The 18,129-nt window shown below is 38.3% G+C and overlaps 1 protein-coding gene across 1 annotated transcript in view; it reads right to left on the bottom strand.

Moving 5' to 3' along the window:
* The window catches only part of Syt1 (synaptotagmin 1), a 533,203-nt gene that overhangs the window by 407,050 nt on the left and 108,024 nt on the right, over window positions 1–18,129 (bottom strand). Inside the window, exon 2 of the mRNA XM_052165717.1 lies at window positions 14,850–14,951. The gene's annotated coding sequence lies outside the window, so the exon portion shown is untranslated. The remainder of the gene's footprint in view (window positions 1–14,849; window positions 14,952–18,129) is intronic.

Raw genomic sequence — 18,129 nt, 5'->3', positions numbered from 1 at the left:
ACAGTGAAAGTCGATAATTATTGAGATATCAGCATCATGAATGGGCTTTTATTTAAAAAATAATTATTTCATTGTTATGCTGCATACATTTTAGTATTCCTCAAGTCTTTACTATGGTTATTTTTAATATGAAATTTCAGAAGCACAGCCCCACTTTGTGAGACTGACAGTGCTGTTGGGAATTTGGGAAGGGAGATAGATATGTATCTACTGCTTCATGCATAATATGGAAACTCTTTCTCCACCATCCAGAATCCTATTACAGTGAAACATAGACGCAGATATATTTTTCACGAACTAAATTTCAGCATCTGTATCAAATAAATAGATCATTTATATTCCATGAGCCCAAAAAATGCAGTTTCAGAGCTTGAATGGAAAGGTTTTGATAAAGCAAAAGAGCAATATTTTCTCCCAACAGCAAAAAAAAAAAAATGAATTTGGTAATGTATAAACAAGAATTATTGGTACAATGTACCAAATAACCTATACTGTAATTCCTAAATGTAATTTTCAGTTAATCAGTATATTTCATATTATAGTTCTGAACAGTAAATGGAAATTATAGTAATTTTCGGTATGCATAAAATGTAGGCTAAAACATTGCAAAAATTTGAGTAACTATGAAAGAAATCATTGTTACTTCATTAAGAGGTACTGACAAAGAATTGTGGGGTTACCCAATTCCTTTAAAATGGAATATACTCTTTCTTGTGCACTAGAGATGCACAAACTAAATAGAATATTAAATATAACAAAAAATGAAGAAATATTTGGTGATAATAGGATTGAACTTTTTGGTAAACATAGGGATTATTTTTATAAGGTCAGGCATATGCCTGTTCTACCTCAAAGTTCTTCTGGCCCTACAAGAATACAGTGTTAGCTTTTTGTTCTCAATACTTCATCTTGTTAGAAGGAACTTCTGGGAAAACATCCCCTGTGTTTACAACAGAATGGAATCAGAAAAGACCATGTAAATCCGAGTGTTGGCCAAGAAGAACGCAGGCCAAGAACACATTTCCAAAGTTGAACATAATGTGCCTTCCTAGTTTAAAAATTGATTTCTGATCCTCAAAAGTGATATTTTTAAAATAAGCAATGGAGTTGTTTTTTTAAAAAATAGATAAAAAACTGTTAACTACAGATATGTTTATTGGATAAATATGGTCTTTTGGGTTGATTACAGTAGATTCTATATGGAGAACATTAGGCAGTGCAAATAAATTTAAGCTATACTGATTATGAATAATAGAGTATTATGCCACAGACTAAATTATAAATTCAATTATAATTAAAATGTTTTAAAATTACACTTTGAAGTTACCTGGCAGGCAAACCCTCCAATATTGTTAAAGTCCTTGAGTGACAAAAAGAAGTCATTATCAGAGTATTTGGTTTTAGGCCTTGGGTGAGGGACTGAGGTGCATGTTTTCCATTTCAAAGCAGACTGGCCTCCAGCTTCTCCCAGCATCCCTCAGTCCCTGCCTGGCACACCCTGCCCCAACCTTGAACTTTCCAACCCAGGGGCTGGACTGCCCTTCCCTCAGAGGCTCCTCCCTATATAACCCAGACATTTTATTCTTTCTCTCCCATCTTCCCTCCTCTCCCCTTTCTCCACTCCCCTCTCTCTCTGACTCTCTTCTTTTCCTTCACTCTTATCCCCCAACCCCCAATGGTGGCTCTCCTGGCTTCAATCCTTGGGGCCAGTGAATTTGCCCCAGAACAGCTGCCCAATAAACTTGCCTTTAATATATTCTAATCTGGTTTGAATTAGCTCATTTCACTGGTGGAGAAATAACCTACTACAGAGTAGTTTTCAACCTTCTTCCTAATGGTGAGACCCTTTAATACAGTTCCTCATGTTTAGGTGACCCCCCATCCAAAAAATTATTTTCCTTGCTACTCCATAACTGTAATTTTGCTATTGTTATGAATTGTAGTGTAAATACCTATGTTTCTCCTAGCTTCTCCCAGCGTCATCAGTCCCTTCCTGGCACACCCTGCTCCAACCTTGAACTTTCCAGCCTTAGGGAACTTTCCTAAGGTCTTAGCTGATACCAGTGAAAGGATTGTTGGTCCCCAAAGGGTCGTGACCCACAGGCTTCGAACTACTGAGGTATCATGGTCTTTCTGTGATTGCATATTAAGATGGAGGAAGCCTGCAAGGAGTTGTCTGCAGTTTGACTCTAGTCTGCTTAAGAAGAGCTGTTGAGAAATCTTGCAGACCAGCTGATCTTCCTCTTACCCAACATCAAAACAATTACAATATCCGAAGGGTTAATCTGATTATCCCCCAGGCTCAGCTGCCATCACAACAGGGAACAGATTTAGAGAGTCCTTTTCTTTTTCTATTTCTGTCTGCTCACAACCTTTTCTCATTCAGAGTGAAGTAACAAATTCCTATCAGCTAGAAAATTGTGATATTGTGCTCATATTTCAGAGACTTCAGGTTTATCATACTAAGTTAATATTTCAGGAAATTCCCAGGCTTACTGTACTGCTTAGTTTCCATTCTTATCTATAAAGATCTGGGTAATAAAGTATTGAAAAATTTATTTCTCCACTGTCAGGCAAAATCATACTGAGCTTTTTCACAAAAAGCTAAATAATTCGCATTTAAAAATGGTAAAAACAGACTTCAAAATTCTTGTCTGAAGTACATTTGCCTTCATATTTCATTATTCTTTTCTATTGTTTAAGCTGTTTCAACTCTCTGTGTGTGTGTGAGAGAGAGAGATGGTATTCGCATTTAATGTATATTTATTTCTTATTTTAGAAACTTGAAAGTTCTGTATTTTTTTTCTTGTGATGCTGTTATTACCTAGAAATGAGTGTGGTCATATTGCTCTTTCCATATTTTAATTCCTTTTTTCAATTATGAGACTTAAAATTTAAATCAGGTCTCTAATAAAGAAGACATGCCTAGGATTGTTCTTATAAGCACCCTATTTGAATACCTTAAAATGATGTTTAGTTTTGTCAGTTCATACTGTGAACTCCTCAGAGACTGTGAGCCAAAGACCCTTCTAATTTTCTGTGTACCTGACATTTTTGAGTCATAGAATGAGTTTATCCTATGAATATAGATTTTCAATATATTTTCTTTTAAATTTCATTGTTCATTGTTGCTTCTTGATAACAACTTCAATGTATACTTTATATTCAAGATGATAATAAAATAGATATATTGCAATAGAAAATGCTGTTACATTGCTAAGGTTTCCTAATTTATAATAATCTTGGTAAGTTCTGTCGAGGACATAAGACACTACACCATAGGTATATAAAGAGTTGTAATTGTTTTGCTAATTTTTCACTCCAAAGCTAGTAAAGTTACTTATGAATATTCCACTTTCATATTTATTTCATGCATGCAGGTATTTTGCCTGCATTTATGTCTGTGCACAACTTTCAGGGCTGCTTCCCATGAGGCACACCATAGGTCATTGAATGCCTCCAAGCAGAATTACAGATAATTGCTAGTTGCTCTCTATGTAGGTGCTGGGAGCCACACTGAAGATCTCAGGAAGAACAGTCAATTCTCTAAGCCACTGAACCATCTCTTCAGCCCTCTTTCTGAATATTTCTTACTAGTTTTCTTATTAATTTGCCTTAGTAGTTGGTTTGTCTCTGGGCATTGTTCTTCTGTCCATGGTCAATTAATGAACCATGCAGTAATTGCATGTCTTTCTGCCTAATTAGATGGAACAGTGTGATGCTCTATTACTCAAGAAGAATTACAAGGCCTTAGTCATTTTTTTTTAAAAAAATCACTTGCCAGTATAAAGAAGCTGTCTATGACTATATGTTGTAAATAACCTCCTATAATTCTCATAGACTTTCCAGTTTCTCTTGTCCAACCATTCTATGCTGACTATATGTGATTGGAAAAGGATGTCATGTGAGTATAGCTACTAACTCACTAACTAACTAAAACTAACTTGTAGGTTTTAACACCATTGTAGGATACCAGAACAGAGTAGGCATTTGCATATGTACAGCTGAAAATATATGGCTGCAAATCTTCAAAAATACAGTAGGTAGGTCACATCTAAGGATACTTCAAAAACTAGAAAGGAAATCTCAGGGGAGCACAGATTTCATATTTGAAATACCTTTTAAGACACTGGTGACATAGAGACTTAATGACCAAATGGTTAGGGTGTGGTAGAGTCTGTTTTAGGATACTTGGCTGGCTCTCTGATATTACTATGACCTGAAACATTTGGACAGATATATCAAACAGTAAAGCTGGTTTTCACATGATCTCATTAATAAAAACTTTTAGTTTAGTGACTAGAACAAAAGGGTTTCTTGCTTAAATATTACATCCAGGGTTTTACCAAAATATTAGGGACTGTCTATTTTATGGCTCAAAATTATTATTTTTTGAGTGACAACCAACTTGGTGGCTCAGGGCTGCCATCTCAGCTCTAGACAGGTACAGGGAGAAAGATCCCATTAACATGGGTTGGAGCTTGTCTGGGCTGTAGAATGAGTGTCTCAAAACAGGTAGCAAAGCCAGGCAGTGGTGGTGTACACCTTTAATCCCAGCACTTGGGAGGCAGAGGCAGGAGAATTTCTGAGTTCGAGGCTAGCCTGGTCTACCGAGTGAGTTAACAATGACTTTTTAAGGCAGTTTTTCAAAAGATGAATTTATTAGTTTTCCATCCTTGATAACGAGCTCATGTGATTTTGGAACTTGAGTTTCCTGATGATCTGCACTCAGTACCCGAGGCTATCCTCCACTACTATTCTTTTGGTTTTTATATCGTATTATGATTGATAACCTTGCTCCTGGCTTCCTTTCCCTCCATATCTTCTTTATATTTTGTCACACAGTTTTGACTTTGAGTATCTTTATTTTGTCATCAAAATTCTGTAGATTCCTGTAAAGTCTACATTGTTTTCCTCTGACTTGTGAGGAAAAGACCCTGAGCACAATTCTCCAGCTAACGAAATTTTTTCTTCAAATCCCAAACTTCTTCGGCGTGAGCTCACAATGGGGTGCTCTTGGAAGTCCTAGAGGACGCTCGATCAGCTGTTCTGTGTCTCTGAACTTCATCTCCTGTCTTTGCCACACGTGACCAATCCACAGAGGGTCTCCAGATGTGACTTAGAGTTCAGTTTCATCCTGTCTGGCTGTTTCTCCTTTATTGCTAGAACTTTCCATTAAATTTTAAGTTTGAAAGGTTTCGCTACTGGTTTCTTTTATGTAAAATTTGTCTATTTTCTAAGACCTACTTTGTCCTTATTGTGTCCTCTTATTTATAATGATTTCCATTTCTTATTTCTTTATATTTACTTAAAAATGGTTTATATATGCTTTTCAATTCTCACTTCTCTCCCTCTTTCTCTCTTTTAACAGTTTCCTTTTTTTTTTTTTTCAGCCTGCATAGTTTTTGTTACTCTTGGTCTCATCTGGAACATGAGTCATTTATGCAGTTCCAGTTCATTGTAAAATGAAAAATTTTGTTTGGGGTTTTCTTCTACAGTGGTCCTTTACGCTTTGCATCAAAGCTACTTCTTTATTCAGTTGTGGGTTTCCATCAGTTTCTCTCTAGGAGGCATTGAAGGACACACGTACACAGAGCACATACACTCCCTCTTCACAGTGGCTTGGGCGCGTTTGACCTTGTCATGGCGTGGTCTGATTGCCTCTGCCATCTTCTCTGCTGTGTTTACATGCTCAGCACCTGTGCTTTGACATCTTCCTGGGTCTCTGGGTGCAATGAACTTGTTCCTTCTAGAAATAAGTGACCTTCTTATGAAGGTATGAGTCTATGCAAGATTTTCAGTTCAGGATTTCCAACCCAGTTGAGCACTAAGCCTTTTGCCATGATAGTCCCGATAAAGGACCCTCCTTCTCCCCTTGTGGTTGTGACATCAACCCCTACTCTTCAGTCTCTGCCTGTGAGTTCTCCTTTTCTAGCTCTCAGGGTTATCTGTTTGTTTATTTCTGGTTGATTTATGTCTTAATAATACTTACATTCTGAGTAAGATATGTATGTGTCCCTATCAAGGTAATAATTATTGCAGAATACCAAAACTGCTGATAGGCGGAAAGTTAGCAGCCAGTGATTATTCCGCAATCTAGATGCAAATGGTTAAATTGGACAATGTTGCAATTGGCCAATGTTAGAAGGCAAGTACTAGGACTTGAATGTTTATGCCTCTCCACATTCGTATGTTAAAATCTAACCCCTCAGCCTCTGGAAGGTGAAGAGTTCACAAACTGTTTTATGTTTATGGATTAATGCTCTTACACTAAAGGCCTGGGAGACACCCCTTTGCCCTTTCTGCTATAGAAGGCTTCCTCACAGAAAGGCAGTCCTGTAGGAAATAGGCCATCAGGAGATACTTAATCTGACAGCACCCTGACCTTAGACTCCCCAGCCCAGAGAACTGTGGGAAATTCATTTCTGTAGTTCATAAACTGTGCTGCCTAATGGTCTTATGTTAGAGCAGGCCTCAGGGAGCAGTAGAGACCTTCCCAAAGCTCATAGCTATAGAGACCCAGGCAAATTTATGTTTCAATGATTCCCATTGTTTTCTTGTGTCCCTATTGGGCTGAAAAATAGTTGTTTATTTATCTGACTGTGCTATTGCTTCCTTCATGCTTCTCTGTGGCATTATGTTAAGTTCTTTTCCACGTCCATGTGAAACTTCTGGGTGTTCAAATTATGTTTAGTGGTAGGCACAGTATGTAAAGAGATTACATGTATGGCCAAATGATAATTCTTTTAAGTGTCAAATACTTGCCAAACTACATCCAAATAATACAAATCAACACCAAATATGCTAAAATAAAAGCATTGTATTACTTTACCATAGAAAACTTTTCTAAAACACTTTATTGAAATGAAAATATTATTATAAAAGTGGTGCTTAAATAAATATGTATTCTAATCTAACTAAGATCCTTTGAACTGATACTATTTTAATCTAGTTTAGTTTAGATGATATGATGAAGCAATTGGCATGAACATGAATATTCTCAAAAGTAGATGTATGTTCCCTTAATATTATCAGTTTCCTGATTTATCATCAGTATCCCAATTCAATCCATTTCCTTCCTATTACCAAAATAAAATTTCAGAAGTCCAGTCTGCTCCTCGTACACTGAGTAGTCCCATACAAGCCTAACTGAACTTGGAATTGGCTAGCCCATCTTAATACATGCCAAATTCACTCTGCTGGACAAGCAGCAGAGAACAGAATGTTTGTTTTGATGTGTCAGTGTAGGACACTTAGGCACTGTAAAATGTAATTAAGAAAAGGCTCAAGATTAGATAAAAGGTCTTTCTGGCCTGGACTAAGAGGTTATGATCCTACAATGAAAACTGCATGCACACTGCCATTTTTAGGTTAAGCCCTATGAGTTTTCTCCATCAATTCACTTATCAATTATATAAATGTATTTTTTGTCTCCCTTTCATTTAGGTAGACCAAAGGCTTACAGAACTCAAAGGAAGTGGAGCAGATGATCTTTGTTCATGGTTGAGCACAGTTAACAATAGTGAGGCTAAGAAGAAAGGGCAAAGAGCAAACATGGTTAGAATGAGTGCACTGACGATATTTGGTCGGTCTGAACATTTGTGTATTTGCCCCTTATTAACCATCTATATCTCTGACAAAATGAAGTCTCTTTGCATGCTGGGACCAGTATACAGAGGTTGTCAGTGTCACTGGTATTTTAAGATTTTATCGATCTTCTTGCTTCATGCTCAAGAATGATGATCTCAGCCGGGCAGTGGTGGTGCACGCACTTGGGAGGCAGAGGCAGGCGGATTTCTGAGTTCAAGGCCAGCCTGGTCTACCGAGTGAGTTCCAGGACAGTCAGGGCTACACAGAGAAACCCTGTCTCTAAAAACCAAAAAAAAAAAAAAAAAAAAAAAAAAGAATGATGATCTCAGGCTTTATCATGGGCAAGAATTGTTGGACCAGGGAAGAATAAAACAAAGACAGATTGATTGGAAAACTAAATACAAGAATGTTACCAAGGAATTACCTATGTGAAAGTGACAATACTTGACATTGAATGATGCTCATCCAACGTTGAAGCATCACTTCCAAAGACTGGACTAATAAAGTCACCCTGGAAATTTATACATGGTCAGAAAGCAATATTATTGTAATCGGATTAAGCCCCTGTTTGCACAGTAGTTTCTGGAAGCAGCCAAATTGAGATTGAGTTGAAAGTCACAACATTGCCCCTTTCCATCCTAAAACGCTTCAGATAATACATACAATTTGCATTTTATGTTTTACTTATAGTTCTTTTTTGATTTGTTTTATATATATATATATATATATATATATATATATATATATATATATTGTTATTTTGTGACAGGGTTTCTCTGCGTAGCCCTGGCTGTCCTGAAACTCACTATTTAGACCTGGGAATCCACCTGCCTCTGCCTCTCAAGTGCTGGCATAAAAGGAATGCACCGCCACTGCCTGGCTACTTATAGTTCTTGACAACACATAGAAAGGGGATATGATCACATTTAATTTTGTGGCTTTCTTTAAGGACAGATGAGCCAGTATCTTTCTAGAGTGGAAGACTTATTCAACACTGAGGGATTCAGAAGGCTACATGACAACTTTCTTTAATAGCAGCTACTAGGAACACATTCTTCTAGTGTTATTTAACTAAAAATTAGAGATGGTTAAAAATTATATGCTATTATTTTTTTCCAGTACATCTCCTGAGACTCTTATCTATTTCATTTCATAGACTACAGAGGCAATGAGGCCCAGGCCACATTAAGACATGCTATGGGAAGACATTAGCTTGAATTTATTATTTTTTAACTTTGAATAGAGAGTTTCAGTTACAAATAAATAATTGTGTTAACTTTAAAGCTATCAGAGCTTTTCTTCATGTTACACAGAAGTGATAGACATCCTTAAATTCTGAATATAAAAGAAATAAAATATGTGGAGTGAGACCTATTCCTTGAGGTAATCAATGCCTTGGCCTTTCATCTTCAAATACAAACCCCACCTATCCCTTCAACTACTTAGATTTAGTTGAGACAAATAAAAGCAAACAGCAAAATAAAATATAGAAATTCAAGCAATAGTATGAATTCTATTTGTGCCCTAATATGTCAATTAAAAATAATAAAGTTTGTGTAAGTTCCCAATACAAAGTACATATTCAGTGAATATTTCATAAGTCAACTAACCAGATAAGAGCATAAAGGCAGCAACTGGTCACTTTTGTTTCCTTCTTGAAAGATACAAAAGGTAAGAATCCCTTTTAAAAATGGAGATCTTACTTCCTGAGCTCCTGTGCTGAGTAATTCAGAAGACTAGCATCAGTAGAAACTCAAGTGCTGGGGTGCTCTCTCTTCACTGGGTCCCCTGTGGCCCACGAGATCAGGATTAGTGCTCTCTGTGTGTCCTTGCCTGAGTTCCAAATGGATGTGCTATTGCTATAGGTAGTTTTTACTTCATTATTTTTATTTTATGAGCACTGGTATTGGGTCTACATGTATGCCTCTGTGTGTGTGTGTGTGTGTGTGTGTGTGTGTGTGTGTGGTCAGATCCCATGGAACTGACGGCTTGTGAGCTGCTATGTGGTTACTGAGAATTGAACCTAGAGCCTCTTGAAGAACAGCCAGTGCTTTATACAATGAGTCATCTGTCTAGCCCATTTCTCATTTTATTTTATTTTACTTTATTTTATTTTATCTTATTTTATGTTTTTGGATATTTTATTAATTTACATTTCAAATGTTATCCCTTTTTGAGGTTTTCTCCTCTCAGCAAACCTCCTACCCCATCCCCTTCCCCCCCACCCATCCATCCACTTCCATCTCACCAGATAACCACTTGTGAACATTTATTTCTGTGTTTTTGTTTTTATGGGGGTTGTTTATTTTGATTTTTTTTTGACACAGTCTTATAATGTCTGGCCAGGACTCACCCAGTTTCCCAAGCTGGTCTTGAATTCTTTGCAGTAGCCTGAGAACTGGAATTGCAGAGGGGAGCCATACCTCCCGGCTTCATCTTTTATATTTAATAGCTTGATATTAGCACCGCTATGTACTGCTGGGGCATTTTGCCTCTTAGCCTGTAGCTCTACAAGGATCTGAGCTCCTCAACACCCTTTTCTCTGCTCAGGAGAACACAGTTCATACTGTTAGCCCATGTTCCTGCATTTTAGAAAAATATCTTATACTCTTTTTCAATCTTTAGTTGCAATCAAGCCTGCTTTCCTTTGGTATGGATATCTGGAGCAAATCATGAAAGCATTTTGTCTAATTGATACACTTTTAGGAATCAGAAAACATTGTTCTGCACCGTGCATCACTTCAAGTCTCAAGCATTACAAACCATAGTACTACAAATCGTAACATTTTAGTATCATTTTGTCCATTAAAAATGAATCAAATATCATTTATAGCGTTTTTATGTGAGATGAATTTTAGATTACACATATTCATGTATGAAATTTAGAAAACATCACTCTCAGTCCCATTTTTTTTTTCTCCAATGGCAAACTAGGAAAGTAACTCTCACTCCCCTGATGCCCCTCCCCCTACTCTTTTTTCTTTTTTGATTTATCAAGGATGCTCCTGGATTTGGAAAACCATGTAATCCATCCCTATCTTCTCACGATCTGTTTATTTCTCAATGCCAGTTGCCCTGCAGATGTAAATTCGTGTCCATTTAGTTTTCTTTGCAGAGCTTTGCCTCAGCGGGCTCACCACGTAGGAAGCAAGAATTAATTTTATGGGTCAGATATTCGCTGTTGTTCTCCTGCTAGTGCCGATGGTGATTTTTGCTTTCTTCCAGTGCCTGAGGTAATCACAACAGTTTGTATTTTTATAGTTCGGAAGACAGTGATCTGTCCCCTACCTCTCATCTAAGTGTATATTTACCTTAGAGTTGGGCATACTGAGCTAGAAAATAGTATCTAACTTGTTCGTACTAAAACTAAAAGAATGAGAAAATTCTCCAAATAGAAATGACTCCTCAAGAGGAAATGGTAAACTTCAATCTCAAAGATTTGTCATAAGTTTATCAATAGTGTATCCTTTTAGACATCCACAGTTATTGTCTCAGTGGGATCAATATAAAGGACAGGTTGCAATTTTTGAAGAAACAGTGCCTATTAGATTTATAATGTGTTAAAACAGAAGTTATTTATTTAGAAAGCTTAGTAAAGTTTTGGAGTCAAAATCAATGATTGTACAGGTTATGAATGGAGTGTTTATTTTTAATATGGTAAAGATCTTTAACTAGAAGGTTTAAAATCAATTTGTGTGCCCTTGGTTTTATTAATTAACAATAAATGTGGAATTTTAATTTCAAAATATTAAGCTATAAGAGAGTGATAGAGATGGATAGAGTCAGAGAGAGGAGAGAGAGAGAGAGAGAGAGAGAGAGAGAGAGAGAGAGAGGGAGGGAGGGGAGGTAAGTCATCTCTATTGTTTAGTATAGTCCCAGGAAATAAATAAATATATATATGCATATATTTATACTTATACATATATGTATATACACACATATATGAAAGAAAATTTAAGTCCAAATTTAATTCCAATATTTCTATTTTCTATGTCAATGGTATATGCATTGTTTACTGCATATATTTCCTATCAGCTGTTTTATTGCATTTCATTAAACCTTGTAGTTTGTAGCAATAAGCTGACATGTATACTTTGAATGGTAAATCTAGTCCCCCGTCCCAAAAATTCTGATTCATGCCTGGAATGGAATCTCAGAGCATGTTTTCCTGTGGCCTGATTTTAGGCTACGTGTTGAGATGTTTCCAACATATTTGTAGACTAGAAGACAGTATCAACATAGAAGAGAATCAAACAGAAATATTTTAAGCTCAATGTGGTAAGAATCACCACCCAGATGACAGGCATCTGTCTTTCATTGTGGAATGCTCGGAGCTTTCATTACACATCAATGCTGCCATAATTATTTCACAGGAAATTAAAGTGCCCTTGACACTGTGTCTGAGCAGTTTTAGAACCGACCACTCTTTTAATAACCCGTGTGATGAAATTATGGTAATTTGTAAAAGCACACTTCAACAATAACAGCTGTGATCCTCTACAGTTGTGTCTTCCTGTAAGGAAGACAGACAATTCTAGTTATGGCATAATTTATCCCTAAAAGAAAAACCTTTTATTATGACATGATCCCACTGAACAAAAAACAACATACTTTCTGTATACTCATTTTTTTAACTTCAAAAGTTTTGTTGTTTTTTTCTTCTTCAAGCCTTTTATTTTTTATTAGATATATAGTCTTTATTTACATTTCAAATGATTTCCCCTTTCCTGGTTCCCCCTTACTGAAAGTCTCATAAGCCCTCTCCCCTCCTCCTGTTCCCCAAACAACCCCCTCCTGCTTCCCTGTGCTGGTATTCCCCTACACTGCTGAATTGAGCCTTTCCAGGACGAGGGACCTGTTCTTCCTTCTTCTTGGGCATCATTTGATATGTGAATTATGTCTTTGATATTCTGAGCTTCTGGGCTAATATCCACATATCAGTGAGTGCATACCAGGTAATTGGGTTACTCACTTAGGATGATATTTTCCAGTTCCACACATTTGCCTAAGAATTTTGTGAATTTATTGTTTTTAATAGCTGAGTAGTATTCCATAGTGTAATTATACCACATTTTCTGTATCCATTCCTCCATTGAGGGACATCTGTGTTCAACAAATGGTGCTGGTTCAACTGGATGCTAGCATGCAGAAAAATGCAAATCGATCCATTCTTATCTCCTTGCTCAAGTCCAAGTGGATCAAGGACCTCCACATAAAACCAGACATACTGAAACTATTAGAAAAGAAACTGGGGAAGAGCCTTGAGGACATGGGCACAGGGGAAAATTTCCTGAACAGAAGACCAATAACTTATGCTCTAAGATCAAAAATCGCCAAATGGGACCTCATAAAATTACAAAGTTTCTGTAAGGCAAAGGACACTGTCAATAAGACAAGACAGCAGCCAACAAATTGGGAAAAGATCTTTACCAACTCTACATCCGACAGAGGACTAATATCCAATATATACAAAGAACTCAAGGAATTAGACTCCAGAGAGCCAAATAACCCTATTAAAAAATGGGGTAGGAGCTAAACAAAGAATTTTCACCTGAGGAATATTGAATGACTGAGAGCACCTAATGAAATGTTCAACATCCTTAGTCATCAGGGAAATGCAAATCAAAACAACCCTGAGATTTTACCTCACACCAGTCAGCATGTCTACGATGAAAAACTCAGGAGAAAACAGATGCTAGTGAGGATGTTGAGAAAGAGGAATACTCCTCCACTGCTGGTGGGATTGCAAGTTGGTAAAACCACTCTGGAAATCAGTCTGGCAGCTCCTCAGAAAACTGGGCATGATACTACTGGAGGACCCCGTTATGCCACTCCTGGGCATATACCCAGAGGATTCCACAGCATGCAATAAGGACACATGCTCCACTATGTTCATAGCAGCCCTATTTATAATAGCCAGAAGCTGGCAAAGTTTTGTTCATTTTGTTTGGATAAACAGTCCTACTCTGTGACCCAAGCCAGTCCTGAGCTCCACAGCTATCCTACTGCCTCAGCTTTCTGAATACTACGATTAAACCATCATACCTATTATATATATCTTCTAGTATAGATATAAGTAGTAAAATAGACAGAAAGATGAAACTTTTTCTAATAATAATATTTCTCATACATAAAGTGACAGTCATGTCAGAGATGATGCTTGAGGAATCCTACAGGTCAGGAACACTGAAAGTCTAGAAATCTGTGAGTTACCAATATAGTACAAAAGACTGTGTTTATGCCTAGGAAAAGTGTTCTTGAAATATCTTAGAGTAGGAATAATTTGATTGGTTAATGAAGAGTCTAAGAGTGATAATTGAATTTGATGGCATTCATTAGATAAGACATTCAAGCAGATACTTTACATCCTCATTACAAACGCTAACACATGTAACTGTTACAAGTGATACCGTCACCTCCCCCCTGTACCATACCAAAGAATGAGACTTGCCACGGCCCTAGAAAGCACTTCCCAGAAACAAATTTTGTTTACAACTCCTGACCCCACATAACCCAGTACTCTTGCTAAAATATCATCTGTGTGGCAGGTCCCCAAAGCACAGAGGCATATGCCATGGCATATTCTTTCAGAATGCAAGGTTGCTCATGGTCATCCGCAGATAATGAACCATGACAATGTTGGAATCGGCGAAGTATAATCTAACTGGGTGGAATATTACAAGTGCTACCCAAGTAGCCTACCAACTAGGCTAGCTCTTCTAACGTATTAAAAAACTGTCACAATTCCAGAATATATGTCAAATACTAATGTCTCTTGAATATAATGAAACAAAAATTAAAGATGCAGTTTGAGATAGATAATCTTCACTGTCAACTTGACTGAATTTAGGATCACTTTAGAGATGGGTGCGACACACTTCTGTGTTTGTGGTGATTTGAAACTGAGCAGAGGAAGACCCTCCGCGGATGGAGAGTAGGATAGAATAAAGGGGGCGGGGGAGGAGAAAGCTATCTGAGCACCAGCAGCCCCATCTTATCCGCTTCCTGGCCAACATGCTGTGAAATGAACTTTGCTGCTCTGCCCTGCCTACCACTACAGACTGAATAGTGTGCAACCTTTGTGCAAACTAGAACTATTTCCTACCATAAGTTGCTTCTACAAGTGATTCTGTAAACACAGTAAAAAAAAAAAAGTGACTAAGACATTCTCGCTGCCTGCACAAATGCCCCCACTACATCCTGGTATGGACTGGGAAGGCTATCGGTCATTCTCAACAACATCTCCCTGTTCTGAATACCTTAATGAGATTTCCCGGTGGAGCTCTCCTGGACGGCAGGGGCAGAGTCTTCCGATCAGACTGCAGATGTTGGTTGTTCGAGTGTTCTCAAGCCTTCTTTTCCTTGAGACAGAAAGCATGGAAAGAATCCATGAGCACGCTGCTGCCTTGCAATTCTGCACATGCTTTTACTATTGACTGGATATAGACTTCTGCGTACACAGTCTATTCATTATTCATACCCTGCTTCCGTTTCCTCGGACTCCTTGTTGGGATGGATGCTCCAGGCTCAGAACCCATAGGTATGGATCATGCTGACATTGAAAATCTCCAACCAAACAATCAAACAAGCAAACAAAAACCTGGAATAGCAAAACATCTCAGAAGAGCAACTTGGTTTTTTAAGAGCAACTTTTTCATACTCCTTCTGAGCTACCCTGTTCAATGGCAGGAGTCCACAGAGGAGAAACAGCCTGCACTGCCACGGGAGGAAGGTCCCCAGTGGAATTAGCAGCAGCAGGGAATTCTCTCCCCGTAGTTTAGATTTTGTTTTGCTAACAAGACTCCATGTTAGCAGACTGGAGAGCTATCCTTTCTGGCAATATTCCCCCACCTTTTCAGAATTATTGAAAAGCTGACTGAGTCTATTCTGATTCTGGTATCTCTTTGTAAGCCACAGCAGCTGCAGCAGGGCTCATAAAAAGGGAAGACACTGCTATTTACCCAGGGAAGATATTGAAATGCTGTGTGTTGTACACAAGCGTCTGACTGGTAAAGATGCTGTGTCGAGAATTCTAGCAGGTCCCTCCTGTAGCCAATGTCTTCCTCCTCTCTTTGTCTCATGGGTTTTCTCGCTTCATTTTTTCAGCCTTATTTTTTGTTCCCATTAATCTTTTCCCTGTAACACTCACCTACTCTTTGACATACAGATAAAAATAACTTTGCCTCCTGTTTCTGCACACCGAACCTGTGCTCTTGTATTTTAAAATGTAGAGCATCAGGCATGGCGAACTCAAGGGACTTTATCTGAAGTTTGAAGTAAGGCTTTGCATGCACATCATGTGGGACATCATAAATACACGAAGCTTGTCATTTGTCAATTAAAAATAATAACTTAATTAAAAAACGGATTGATCTGCTGATAGCAACCAGACAATTCTACTCTCTTTACAGTTTGGTTTTCATCTCTCTGGAGAGAGCTTACATGGTAGCATTATGTTATTTGAGGATTCAAGTTTTTCTCCTATATCGTAAATAAATATTTAATTCCCTGCAGCCTTCATCATAATCAGAATATGATTTAATAATTCATCTGCCATTGTTCAGCAATCCCTTTTACCAACTAATGGATCAGGATCACGCTAGCATAAACCTACCAGAAAATATGATGGTTTTATGTGTCTGAGAAAAAAATCACAGTCCTTGATTTAAAAGAAGTGATGCTACATGAGGGTTTATTGGTTGAGTGGCTTTTGAGTCAGTTTTCTGGTATAATAGAACAAGGTGAGGTGGCTCCAGGTCAGGTCATCTCTGTCTATTTGTTTAAAACGATAATTTCAGTGAAAGTTGGATACCTCAGCCTTGCATTTTTGGAGGCTGAAAGTTCTTAGGGATTAAAAAGTCAAAAAGATAGGGGCTTCCATCTTAAGGAAAATCAGACATATAGAAAAAAAAAAAGGCAATTGCCGTGTAGCCCTGGCTGTCCGGGAACTCACTCTGTGTTCCCACAGTGCATACTGAGGCTATGTCAAGGCACTCATGGGAATATTCTTTCAACCTCAAGAATATTTCTAACTGCTGAGAATGAAGTAAAGGTGGTTATCACTAACATAGGTAGAGGTTTGTGTGTGTGTGTCCCCTTCAGCATATTAATGGGCATAAAGTAATCAAACTGTATATTTCTGAGCTATTACAACCTGAGATTATTTGGTACTTTACACAACTGTATCGCTTCAGAACTGTATTATTTTTCCACAGTGGTTTCCAGTACAAAGTAGCTTTTCCTACCAGCAAACATCGGAAGGTTTCTCTCATGACTTTGTGCATCAGAAATATTAATTTCTCGGAGAAGAGGGCTACTAGCACCAAATTCTCCATGACAGAGAAAAATATATTTGAGTAAGCAAAGCATATGAATTCTGGAAGCCAACAGTAGAGATTAAAAGCCATCTGTCATTGAAAATGTGGGCTTACTCAGAAGCCATGGGCTTCCAGCTGTCTGCCAAGGAACAGTGGGAGCACAACTTCCATGCACAGACTAGACTAGAAGACGGGCTTACATGTCACATGGTTAAGGAAAATAAAGCTGCTATGAAACATATTGTTGCATATGTTGAGCATATGATATTAAATACAAAGACAGCAAGAATTTTGCAGGCAAATAGATGATGGGACTTGAGAATATCATCCTGAGGGAGGCAACCCCGTCCCAAAAGGACATGCATGGTATGTACTCACTGATGAGTGGATATTAGCCAGAAAATATAGGATATCCATGCTATGCTCCACAGACTCAAAGAAGCTAAACAAGAAGGAAGGCACAAGCTAGGATGCTTGAATCTCACTTACGAGGGAGAATAAAATAGCCATAAGAGGCAGATGGAGGGAGGGAACTTGATGGGAGAGGAGATGGGGAGGAGAATGGGGGGGGATTCAGGATCAAGTGTGGGGAGGGACAGGAGAGATGGACAAATGGCCATGAGAATGAATGGAAATCTGCAACTGATAGTGGTGGGGAGGTAGGGGGCATCTCCAGGACATGACAGAGACCTGAGATAAGGGAGATGCCCAAACATCAATGGGGGTAACTTTACCTGTAACTCACAGCATTGGGGATATGGAAACTGAGGCAGGAACCTCAGTGGAGTGATAGGGACACCAGCCCATCCACAAAACTTTCGACCCAAATTTATCCTGCCTACAAGAAATGCAGGTACAGGGGATGCAGCAGTGTCTGAGGGAGCAAACCAACCAATGACAGCACACCTCGAGACCCATCCTATGGGCAAGCACCAATCTCTGACACTGTTAATTATATTGTTATACTGGTAGACAGGAGGCTAGCATCAATGTCCTCCTAGAGGCTCAACCAAGTATTCGACTCAGACAGATGCAGACACCCACTGCCAAACAGTGGATGGTGCTTGGGGACTCTTGTGGAAGAAGAGGAGGAAGGATTGCAGACCCCTAAGGGTAAAGGAACTCCACAGGAAGACCAACATAGTCAACTGACTTGGACCCTGGGGTCTCATAGACTGAACTACCAACCAAAGAGCATACATGGGCTGAACCTAGCATCTGA

Source organism: Apodemus sylvaticus, chromosome 20 (genome assembly GCF_947179515.1).
Source record: "Apodemus sylvaticus chromosome 20, mApoSyl1.1, whole genome shotgun sequence".
NCBI classification, from domain to species: domain Eukaryota; kingdom Metazoa; phylum Chordata; class Mammalia; order Rodentia; family Muridae; genus Apodemus; species Apodemus sylvaticus.
Note: the sequence above shows the minus strand (reverse complement) of the source record. Positions and strands in the feature narration are given on the sequence as shown.